The following is a 13,202-nucleotide window of genomic DNA, read 5'->3' as shown; positions in this document are numbered from 1 at the left end:
ACGTACACCCAAATTCGTAAGTGATCGTACGCTTAAGGAACTTCTTATAGATTGTAGATATGACCCGGTGCTCGGTAAAGAGGACGAAATGATCCTGGCATCATTACGTATCAGACCAGCCGCAGGGTATTTAGCGAAGCTACCAGGAATGAATGCGCATCTAGATAAAATATATCATTTTGTTCAAACAGGGCGAGATCCAGAATGTATTAACAGAGCTATGGAATACCAGAAAGTAGAGATACAGGGGGAACTGTTGCGTTTTCTCATAAACTGTGTGATCAGAAATCAAGACCGACCGGGGGTAGATCCGGAAGCAATGAAAATTCTTACAAAATGGAGCCAGAATATATCAGAAGGGAGACACGATAAGCAAAATTGTATAATAGCCATGTGCCGAAAGATCCGTAAAGAAATAGAACGCCTACACGAAGAGAGATTAGAGACAGACGAGTTCGAGCAAAGCGAGGAAGAAGGGTCAGGACTGCCCGCCGGACAGTCAGACACCATAGCCTATGTAGGTAGAGGAAGATCTTGTAATAGGAATCAGACTAGATATCATACTGACCCAATACGTCCAATATGTCCAGATAATGACAGGAATTTCCAGATACCTATAATTAACATAAGGTCTAACGAGCATTCGTTCCAAACCGCCGACAAACTACTCCGAGAACGAAGGGGTTATCATTTTCTCGATTCTATGGATGAACAAGATTTAGCGAGGGCAGCTGTTCATTGGGTGGACAGTCCCGGAAAATATAGTGATGAGACAGTAGTACGCACATTTTTGAATCTCACCCCAGATGAGCAGAGGTGAGCTGGGATTTATATGATTCAACAACTCATTATACTATATCAGAGTCAGCATTCGGACCCTGGTCCCTTACCTGACATATTGACTGAATTGCTTATGAATAAATGGAGAGGTCCAGGTACCAAATTAATTAAAGAAATTCTAGTATCTAGAAAGCAGTATATTCTTTTTGTATGCTCAGAGCATGTCTCATTGCCTGTCAAGGAAAGAACGACGTATCACCTGGATAGACAGAATCCCTTACGAGAAGTACACCCAATAAAAGGCGAGGACAATCAGTTTAAACGTGTATTTGTATATACGCCTATATCGAAAATAGAATTGTTAGAAATGAAGAAAGTAGTACCCAGTCATGACAAGGACCCAGCGGGTTTTCACCGAGAAATTAAAGACATGTTACTCATGGGAGAGTATACCTACCCCGACATTATGACAATATTAAAGGTGTTGATGCCTGCTGGCATTTATGAGAAACTCAAGGAAAAAGAGTGGGAGGTAGGTGATCAAAAGATAGAATGGTCAGCATTAGAAGCAGAAGAAAGGGCCCGAGGTCCAGGTTCGGGGCTTGGGGACAAAACTAAAGCACTACCAGGTCTACTAGTACAGGTACTGCCACGTTTATTAACTACGAAAAAGGAAGATTGGGGTACAATTTCAGCCTGTAAACAGAAGCAAGATGAAGACACTAGCGATTACTATGCCCGATTCGAGAAATGTTTTGGTATAAATAGTGGCATAAAAGCAAGTAGCGAATCATACCCGCATCTGTTTGTAACAAAATTAGTGGAAAATGCCCTGCCCCCAGTAAAGAATAGAGTATTAAAATTCGAGAGTACCTGGCAAGGTAACACTCCAACACAAATGTTACAAATGTTACAGTACCACCACAATAGAATTAAAGAGGAACAAGAACATGAACACAGACGCATGAAAGACACGAAAATGAAAATGCTAGTTTCCCAGACAGTTCCAGCTGAAGGACATAAAAAGGGTATGACACATTCCGATTCAGCAGGACCTGTAAAAGGGACATGCAATTATTGTAAAAAGCCAGGTCATTACGTACACGATTGTCCAGTGCTAAAACATAATATCGCCATAGGTAAAACACAAGAAAGATCACGGCCACTAAGACAAGATCAGAATGAACAAGGAGCTACGCAGCATGCCCAGGCCATGCCAGCCGCACAACAGCCAATACAGTTTGTGCCAGCTGCACCACCGTTGCCTGTTGCTGCCACACAGACAACAACACGACAAATGTATCAGACTGCACAGTATGAATATCCGGAGTATCAACGTTACGCATGAACTAGCCTAGAGAGGGAAGTTGACTTACCCCTTATCGAGATCCCTGTAGATCAAGAAGGACCTTATGTACATAGTGAATTATTAGGTCAAGATAGAAAATTTTTACTCGATACAGGGGCAAGTCGAACAACTATAAAACGAAGTGAAGTCCCAGGGGCACCCCTCTCAGGCTCACAGAATATTTCCCTTGGTTTTTCAGGAAAACCTATTGTTAATGAAGTGTCACAGCCTCTTCCACTTACGATAGGACCTCTGACCCGAACTACAGATTTATTGCTTACTAAATCATGTCCAGAAAACTTGTTAGGAATAAAAACGTTGAAAGCCCTAGGAGCCATAATATGTTGTTCTCCGGAAGGAGTAAGGTTGTTTTTACGTGATTTTAAAGGTCACTATGTATCTAGAGACATGGATCCCCGACTGCAGACTTTACCTACACATCTATGGGCACAAGGCCCTACTGATGTTGGTTGCATGAATATTACACCATATCGAGTCACACTAAAGGCAGGAGTGGTGCTACCACGAATGCGACAATACAAGTTACCACCAGATGCTGTAACGGCTTTACTACAAATCATTGACGAGCTTATTGCCCAAGGAGTAGTTGTAGAAACAGACTCCAATGTATGTAATTCACCGATAATTCCGATTCTTAAACGAACAGATCCTACAGCTCCGCCCGTATATCGATTGGTTATTGATCTGCGCGAGTTAAACAAATGTATTGTGCCACAATTTCCTGTGGTCCCAGATATCTCGTCATTATTGACAGCTATTGATTCCGAAGCAACATTCTTTACTGTAATTGATCTCAAAAATGCTTTTTTTAGCGTCCCAATAGATCCGGAAAGCCAATATTTGTTCGGATTTAGTTTAAATGGGCGTAGCTTTAAATTCACCCGCGCACCTCAAGGATTTACAGAAAGCCCCAGCATCTATAGCCAAGCACTGAAACGAGAACTTGACAGTATCCACATGCCGGTTAACACTGCCCTGCTTCAATATGTCGATGATCTGCTGATCACCGCTAGAAGCGAACCCGAATGTGAGAAAGCATCACTGACAGTTTTACAATTTCTAGCCGAAAAGGGGCACAAGGTGTCCCCTTCTAAGCTGCAATTCTGTGTCCAGCGAGTTGTTTATCTTGGTCACTCGCTGTCCAAGGAGGGAAGGCAGCTTACACCCGACCGCATTCAGTTAATTGCTAACATGTCAATACCCAAGACACAAAAGGAGGTGCGGGCTTTCATAGGCCTCACTTCATATTGTAGACAGTGGATCCCTCAGTATGCATTTCTAGCAAAACCACTCATTCAATTGACAACACGGGAGGCAGCCACACCGACTGTTCTCCCTTGGACTCAGGAACACACACAAGCTTTTGAAAGCTTAAAGAAAGCTTTATGTCAAGCACCCGTTTTAGCAACGCCATGTTACAGAAAACAGTTTACACTCTTTGTTACAGAACGCGAAGGTACGGCCTTGTCAGTACTCACACAGGAACAAGCAGGAGCACACAAACCATGTGCTTATTTTTCTAGTACATTAGATCCCGTAGCTCAGGCTTTGCCTGCATGCCTAAAATCAGTAGCAGCAACAGCTTTAGCAATCAGACAAAGCGATGCCATAGTGTTAGGACATCCATTGACAGTTCAAGTACCACATGCAGTAGAGGTTCTTGTAAATAGAACGCAAACACAACACTTGACTGTAGCGCGACTTACAGGATACGAGCTTACATTGTTTCAGCCACATATAGAAATCAGACGCTGTAACACATTGAATCCTGCCACACTTTTACCAGTAGTCGGAACAGACCCACTAGCCCATGACTGTATTGAAGTTATTACAATAACAACAAAACCCAGACAAGACTTAACCGATGTCCCATTGTCAGATCCAGACCTGACCTTGTATGTAGATGGTTCATGCATGAGAACAAGTACAGGAGAGTTAGTAGCCGCCTACGCAGTCACAACAGATACTGAGGTCATTGAAACTAATCGTATAACTACTTTGTCAGCTCAAGCCGCAGAACTTATCGCTCTGACACAAGCCTGTATTCAAGCCATGAATAAAAAAGTCAACATATACACTGACTCACGTTATGCATTCGGAGTTGTACATGACTTCGGCGTGCTGTGGCGAGAGAGAGGTTATTTAACTTCCCACGGTGCCCACATTCAGCACGGACCCCTCATTCATGCATTATTAGATGCAATACATCTACCCACTGAAATATCAATTATGAAATGTAAGGCCCATACAAAGGTTACTGATATCATTTCCCAAGGCAATGATCTAGCCGACAGAACAGCTAAACTGATTGCTCAAACTCAAACCCCCGATATGACAAAGACAATAGTCCCGACACCGACACATTGTATGACAGTTAAAGATCCTACTCTTGACGTAATTGACATACAGACACATGCTACACCAGACGAAATAAAGAAATGGACTGAATTAGGAGGGATCCAAACGGATCAAGGATGGATGATGAAGGAAAGGTCTGTATGGTTCCTTCCTGATTCAATGGTCCAAGTCATAATTAACACTATACATAGTCCAGCACATTTAGGAGAAAAAGCTATGCTAGACAGCATTCAACACATTTGGTTCAATAAACATTTACGAGCAGCAGCAAAACAAAGGGTCCGTACCTGTATGATCTGTTGTCAGTTCAACCCAGGAAAAAGCGTTCCCGTAGAACAGGGTGGATTTCATACCCCTAATCATCCTTTTGAAGTACTCCAGATGGATTATATCCAGATGGAACGATGCAGAGGATTCAAATATGTTCTCGTAGTTGTCTGCGCTCTGTCCCGTTGGACGGAGGCATACCCGGTTTCAGATTACACTGCCCCGACTACTGCCAAACAGTTGGTTCGAGAATTCTTCCCACGATACGGTTTACCACGTGCTGTTTACTCAGATAACGGCCAGCCGTTCTCATCCGAATTAATGAAACACGTTTCACTTCTGTTAGGATATCAGTGGAAATTCCACTGTGTCCGACATCCCGAGGCAGCAGGTCTCGTAGAAAGACATAACCAGATACTGAAAATTAGAATGTCCAAAATATGCAGAGAGAAAGGTGTCGACTGGGTAGTAGCGTTACCAGTTGCACTCTTTTACATGAGAATGGTAGCACACTCTCGAACAGGGCTATCCCCGTATGAGGTGATCTTCGGTAGACCACCGAATATGTGGGGGACGCCTATACCACGCAAAATAACTGATGTTGACTGTAATATGCTGACAGATTACCTGGCTTCCTTGATGTCTGCACTACAATCTTCTCGTTCACAGGTAGCTGCAGCCTTTCCCGACAACACTGAGGTGAAACCCCATGACGTTGTTCCGGGTAATCTTGTCTTTGTGAGGAATTTCGACCGAAAGACTCAGCTGGAGCCCAGGTGGAAAGCACCCAAGTTGGTCCTGTTGACCACAAGAACAGCCGTGAAGATCGAGGGCCGCAAGGGCTGGATTCATTCAAGCCACATCAAGAAATTTCATGGACTATCTTCGGATATAGACATTGTGCCCTGCACTCCCTCACAGACTGATACAAAACTCCCTTTTGTTGAACCTAACAAATCTGAAAATTACAAACTAAAGCTTAGGCCCAAACAGTCGAGCAATTTGATTGTTTAAGTCCTCTCCAAGGTGAAGCGGTTGAATTGTCTCTGACATGTATCCCTTGGACCTGAGTAGAGAAAATACCCGAAAAATGTTGAAACGACAGGCGTATTGTAAATCACTGCGTAGCCACTGCATAGTGACATTATTAATTTTGTTTTTATTGAGTCTTTTAATAATTATTACAAGTATGTTGTTGCACATATATTACCCTATTTCTAGACATGTTTATAATGTTGCTGCTGAACATTCTTTTAGTGACTTACCTCCGCATGAATTGTCTTATAGACTTGCGCTGCGCAATAACACTTTCATTAGTATGTTACATCATTCCCATCAGACTAGTAATGCCACCAATTGTTGGGTGTGTGGCCGACTCCCTCCCTATCAGAATTATGAAGGAGTCCTGCCTTTCTTTTCACATCCATTTACACATAATGGCTCCTGTGGAGCATGGTTTAGCTTAATTAATTCCATAGACTCAGACACAGCAGTTTACCAAGATCATTGGGTATGGGGAAATCTGAACCTAGCTTTACTCAAGGTCTGTTACCCTGACAGGGAGGGTCGCCCCAAAAGAACAGGAACTGATCTAGAAAATGAAGTATATGGATTAGGTAATTTTACACCTAATCTCATGATTCTGAATGTCGTATCTGAAATTGAACTAGTCTTACCCACCATGTCAGTATTCCCAGCGAGGGGTGAATTATGTGTAAGAAAGGTTGGTTCCATACATATGGGCCATAGTAAATGCACTATTATAGTAGAATTCAGTGATAAAGGAAAATCTTCATTTAGAGCTTCTCGCCACTCCTACTTTATATGTGGTCAGACTGCATATATGCGTCTACCTCTAGATTGGGATGGTACCTGCTACATTGCATTCCTTTTGCCACCTGTTTTCCTAGCTCCTCCTGATTATTACAGAAATATTCATTTAGTACACAACAGAGAACGGAGAGATCTCCCCATTGTCGATTACACTGAGACGGCATGGGACAAGTATGTAGATTTTAATAAAGGCATCTTTCCCTATATAGGTACTGTTACTAATAGTAAGCTGATACGTAGATTAACTAGAACCCTTGAAGCAGTAGTGAATGAGACTATTTCCGCCTTAGGCAATTTAACGGAAGAGCAGTCTGCTATGCGGATTGTTGTGCTTCAAAATCGTCTTGTCCTTGACGTCATCCTGGCTGATAGGGGCGGAGCTTGTAGGGTCATCGGATCAAGCTGCTGCGTATTCATACCAGAAAATTCGCCATCTGTATATAAAGCCATCACTCGCCTTCATAAGATTGTAAGCCAGATACACCAGAACCCAGGCACTTGGACTTGGTCCAGTTGGTTTTGGAATGCGGTATCAGCCTGGGGATGGAGAGTTTTATCCTTCCTAGGTATTGGCCTTCTCATACTATTCAGTTGCTGTCTATGTCTACAATGTGGACCAGCAATTTGTGGTCTGTGTGCCACATCGTGCATTCCACATCAAGATTTTCATTCAAGATCCCGGAAGAAGAAAGAAGAACAAATGATGCTATATGAACAGATCAATGGATTGATGAAGATTGATATCTCTTGAAGGGCAAGTAGGGGACAAGGAGGGAATGTGGAAATATGGATTTTTCTGGTCAGTTATGTCCCCTATCTTGGACCCCAACGGTTCCATGTGCATGTCACAAGTACATGTATGTTCCCTCCAGTTCCAGTTATGAAGACGCAAATACATGTGCGTCCACCGTCAACATGTCCTTTGACAGATCCGCCATGTATAGGCCGGATATCCCATTCCTAAATATGAAAGGCCATCGGCTTTATATGGTTCACTTATGCCACTTTACAGTCCAGGCAAGTAGGCCCTGATTCTGTCATCAAAACTCCTCTTGCCTTCTGCCTCTGAAAGCTCCAGTCCGAGCCTGCATCTGTGACCATGAACTTTGTCTCATTCTCTGCGCGGCTCACGAAGCCTGACATCAGCCTATTCTCTGCCAAGAACTGTATTTCACCTTCGAATTATCTGCTTCCCCCTCAGCCGATGCATTCCTGCCTAGTAGTTTAAGTAAACATTCTTCCAGTTACCAAGCAAAAAGGCCCATCTTCTCTGTCCTCATGCAAGTAATTCATAGCCCTGTTACCATGGAATATTCCTACCCCCTCGCATTCAGTGTAGACACTTAGACGCTTGTACACGCACGCACAGTCAGTATAGAATAGATTCTGTCCGAGAGTCCCTCTTTTATGGATAACATAGTTCTTTAAACATAGGATGTTAGATATGATTTGGGATTAGGTTGACTTGACCCCCCAGACTTCTCGTCTCCACATGTAGAGCTAAATGTCAAGTCCCCGTCACCCCCTAGTTACACGTCAATTACACGTCATACTGCTGCGCGCGCATCAATGCCAAGTATTATCTTATAGATCCACCTATGTATTACATCATAACCAATCATGTTCCTTTTTACTCATTATTACACCCATTTTCGGTTACGCAGACCAAACGTCAATGTCCTTATCAATTGTTACGCCTACTGTATTCCTTTCATTATAATGTATGTACTATAAAAGTTACTTCTTGTCAATAAAGTATGTACTTCACTTCCTGAACCCCCGTGGTGATGGAACTTGAAGCATCCGATTATAATCGATTATTGGAATAAAGCCCATTCCGAAACTCTAATATCACGGATTCTGCCTCTCATTTTACTGAGCTATTTTATAATGTTTCTGTATCAAATTCAGTCCCGGTAAAGGAATTTTTATTTACCACACTTCGGGCATGGCCAGGGCCTGGGAGGAACTGATGGATCTGCTCCGGGAGGCTAGGCAGGGGGCCTGGTTCATTGGACATGGCCAGGGCCCTAGGAGGAACTGGTGGATTGCATGAAAAATCCCGATTACGCATTGACAGCAATTTCTCCGGGCAACCTATCAGAGAAGACCCGCACCTAGAATTGAGCGACCAACTGAGATGCTAAATGCGGATGCTTTTCTGTCTGGAGTTTGTCTCCAAATCACGGACTATTATCACCAATTGAGATATATTTGCCGAAGTAAAATTATTCCACCTGGGACACAGATGCTTAGCGTATCAATTCACAAACGCGACTACAGGAGGTGGGTGCCTTTTACAGGGTGAGGGTGCATGATCTGAGCATGTTGGAGATGGGGGAGTTCATGTCCGTATTCATGATGTAGGTTACCTAGCGTTTCTTGAAACTATATAAAATCTGCTCACAAAAAAAAAATCATTTGCTACTGTGAGGCAGGGATCACACTGTGGAAGGATGTGCCAACTGACTGATCACTATTTTCAGACCAGCCTAACAAGGTCCAAAATAAGATGTATGGGTTGACTATATTTTCTGCCTTATTACTGGCCGCATATAAAACAAGATGTGACAGCCTGGCTTGCTTTATTATAAGCTCTTTCTCTATCATGTATTCAGGAAACTGGGAGATGCGGCACAATTATTCCTCATTGTATCGTCTTCAGGAGCAGGACATTCTTTGTTGACATGTTTACATCTTAAGAATTCACTCTCCATGCCTACAGTCATGTTTTATTCAGAGTTGTTTGTCTGTTGGACTGTTTGTTGCCCAGAGGTAATTATCTGTTCGGATTCATCCAGTGTGTTGCGTTTTCTAAATCCCCTTTTGCATTCTTTCTGTTGAAAAAACATCTGTTCTTTATGAATGCTAAAATATACAAACAAATAAATACATCTTAATCAAAACTAACCTTGCTTACGTCAGTAACGTTGTCCATGTTGATGAGATCTATTTCAAGCTGGCAAAGTTCTGCCTCACAGCATCTTCCAAGAAGAGGCACTCCAGCTACAGTGAATGCAGCAATGTGGAGGCAGCTCACTGAAGCCCCCAAACCAAGGAAGAGGTCTTATGGGCAAAGGGTCCAAGAATCCCAGTGGAAACACAGCCCCAGGTGGAGGGTGAACCGGAAGAGCTACAGGGGTGTGCGAAATCGCAGGGCTTCGAACAACTTAAAAAACTCCATGAGACTTTATACAATTAGGAAGTATTTTTTATTACATGCGGAAGGAAGGATCTGCAAAAATAGACTTTCGGAGGGAAAAACCTAGACAATTATCACATTGCGCACATATATACGTATATATGTGTGTGTGTATATATATATATTCACTGAAAAAACCATAGGTTTCACACATGTTATAGTTAGCGGAAATTTTACTGATAAAAAACCAATGAAATTCCCCCGTTATAGTTAGTGCAGGCAACTATAACTCACGCGACCGCAATCCTCTGCTGATGCTAATACTGTATTTAGACACTTATTTGCCCATGTCTTCTTCCATACATTTTTAGCTATACATATATTACAAATATTTTTTTTTCATAAAGACACATATATCATCAGCAGAAGATTGCGGTCGCGTGAGTTATAGTTGCCTGCACTAACTATAACGGGGGAATTTCATTGGTTTTTTATCAGTAAAATTTCTGCTAACTATAACATGTGTGAAACCTATGGTTTTTTCAGTGAATTTGCAAGGTTTTTTAAATGCTAATTCCTAACTATAACGTGTGTGAAACCTATGGTTTTTTCAGTGAATTTGTACGTTTTTTTAAATGCTAAGTTACTTTACGCCATTCGTGGCGTGCGCGCCCACTTAACGCAGTTCGTTCCGTGCGCGCACGGTGCGCTTCGCGCACCGTGCGCCCACAGTGAGCACGCGGTGCGCTACGCGCACCGCGTTCCCACGTTACGCTAGATGGGCCATGTACGCACGATGCGCTTCGCGCACCGTGCGCACATGGAGGACATATGATGCACTTCGTTTTGAAAGGTAAGATTTTAATTTTTCGTATATGTTATAAGCCATGCACAAATGGTGCCCTTCGGGCACCATTTGCACACGGGGTGGGGAGAGTGTGGATAATTTTTTTTTTTTTTTAATTTTTTACCGTACGCGTACGGTAAGCGTAATCGGCGAAATTAGCGAAAAAATAAAAATTCCGTTTTTGGCCTTGGGGGATCTTTGGGGACTCCCTCAACATTGCTATGTGTGTGGGAGCTGTCTAAACAGATTTACACCAAACCTACAAAAGGCACTTCCTTGACCTGAGGACTACCTCTCTGCCAAATTTCTAGTAATTCTGTTCAGCCGTTCGGGCTGTAGCCCTGTCTAAAGGTCCTATGGAAAAATGCATGGGAAAAACGTGTTTTGGGACCCCCCTTTTATCTCAGCCCCCGCTTGACGAATCCCCCCGAGACTTTCAGGGTAGGAGCGGAGCGTAGCGCCCCACCTATTTTGAAAAATTCGCGAGGATTCGTCGACCGGCGCCAAAGTTATTCAAAATAGAATGTTGCGGATTTCCTAAGGAAACGTGGTCCTAACTATAACTACCTACTGGCGACCGCCAGTAGGTAATATATATATTTACATATGTATGTGTATGCATTACCTACTGGCGGTCGCCAGTAGGTAGTTATAGTTAGGACCACGTTTCCATAGGAAAACCTCAACATTCTATTTTGAATAACTTTGGCGCCGGTCGACGAATCCTCGCGAATTTCTCAAAATAGGTGGGGCGCTACGCTCCGCTCCTACCCTGAAAGTCTCGGGGGGATCCGTCAAGCGGGGGCTGAGATAAAAGGGGGGTCCCAAAACGCGTTTTTCCCATGCATTTTTCCATAGGACCTTTAGAACGAGCTACAGCCCGAACGGCTGAACAGAATTACTCAAAATTTGGCAGAGAGGTAGTCCCTAGGTCAAGGAAGTGCCTTTTGTAGGTTTGGTGTAAATCTGTTCAGTAGATTCTGAGAAAATAGCCTTTAAATCAATATATATATCTGAGCCCGCTTACGGTACGCTTACCGTACGCTTACGGTAAGCGTACGGTGGCGTGCGCGAGCGCGATTCTGATTGGCTCTTAGATCTTAGTAAACATTCGAATCGGCCGAAACCAGGAAGCGGCGGACGCCATTTTGTGTATTTCACGCTGAAAAAAAAGAGTGAAAACAAGGAAAGGGGGCAATGAGGAGAGTTACAGACCCCCTAACATTTGTAAGGGGGTCAAAGAAGGACAGAAAAGTACAAAAAAAACATTTATTGATTTTAAAAAAAATCACGGGGTACGCGTACGGTAAGCTTACGGTAAGCGTACGGTAGAAAAAAAAAAAAATGAAAATCAGATTTAAGTGTTTAGATATTAGGGGGCTCTAAAAAGAGCCTTCATCATTGAAGTGCACACCATCTCCTCTATAAATGTCTTGCATGTCATAACGCAAGTTGTTGTGGTAAATGGCACCCATACCATAGTCACGGAGGAAAGCAGAAACAGATTTGTTGACGTGCTTTCTTGCTTTGTCATCGCACCGCGTGCCCACCGTGCGTGCACGGCACTAACTGCGTAAAGTGGGCGCGCGGTGCGCGAAGCGCACCGCGTGCTCACTGTGCGCGCACGGTGCGCGAAGCGCACCGTGCGCGCACGGAACGAACTGCGTTAAGTGGGCGCGCACGCCACGAATGGCGTAAAGTAACTTAGCATTTAAAAAACCGTACAAATTCACTGAAAAAACCATAGGTTTCACACACGTTATAGTTAGGAATTAGCATTTAAAAAACCTTGCAAATTCACTGAAAAAACCATAGGTTTCACACATGTTATAGTTAGCGGAAATTTTACTGATAAAAAACCAATGAAATTCCCCCGTTATAGTTAGTGCAGGCAACTATAACTCACGCAACCGCAATCTTCTGCTGATGACATATGTGTCTTTATGAAAAAAAAATATTTGTAATATATGTATAGCTAAAAATGTATGGAAGAAGACATGGGCAAATAAGTGTCTAAATACAGTATTAGCATCAGCAGAGGATTGCGGTCGCGTGAGTTATAGTTGCCTGCACTAACTATAACGGGGGAATTTCATTGGTTTTTTATCAGTAAAATTTCCGCTAACTATAACATGTGTGAAACCTATGGTTTTTTCAGTGAATATATATATATATATATATATATATATATATATATATATATATATATATATATATATATATATATATATATATATATATGCCTCAACCGAAATTCTCCCATCTGGGAATTGCTTTTCCAAAATGACCGCACTCTGGAGCAATATATATTTTCAATTCTTTTAAATTCTTTTATTCCTCATATCGGAATGTCATTCCAGAACGGGAGAATTACGGTGAGGAATCTACTACGCAACCCACCTTGCAGTGACTGAGCAGCACCCGCGGCGTGAGCCACGACGGCTGGTGGATTGGTGTTTGGCAAGATATATATATATATATATATTCACAGAAAAAACCACAGGTTTCAGGGGTGTTATAGTTACCTGGCCATTTCACTCGTACAAAACCATAGAAATTCCTCCGTTATAGTTAGTTCTGCTAACTATAACTCGCGCGCCTGCAAT

Source organism: Triturus cristatus, chromosome 2_2, assembly GCF_964204655.1.
Source record: "Triturus cristatus chromosome 2_2, aTriCri1.1, whole genome shotgun sequence".
In the NCBI taxonomy this organism is placed as follows: domain Eukaryota; kingdom Metazoa; phylum Chordata; class Amphibia; order Caudata; family Salamandridae; genus Triturus; species Triturus cristatus.
Note: the sequence above shows the minus strand (reverse complement) of the source record.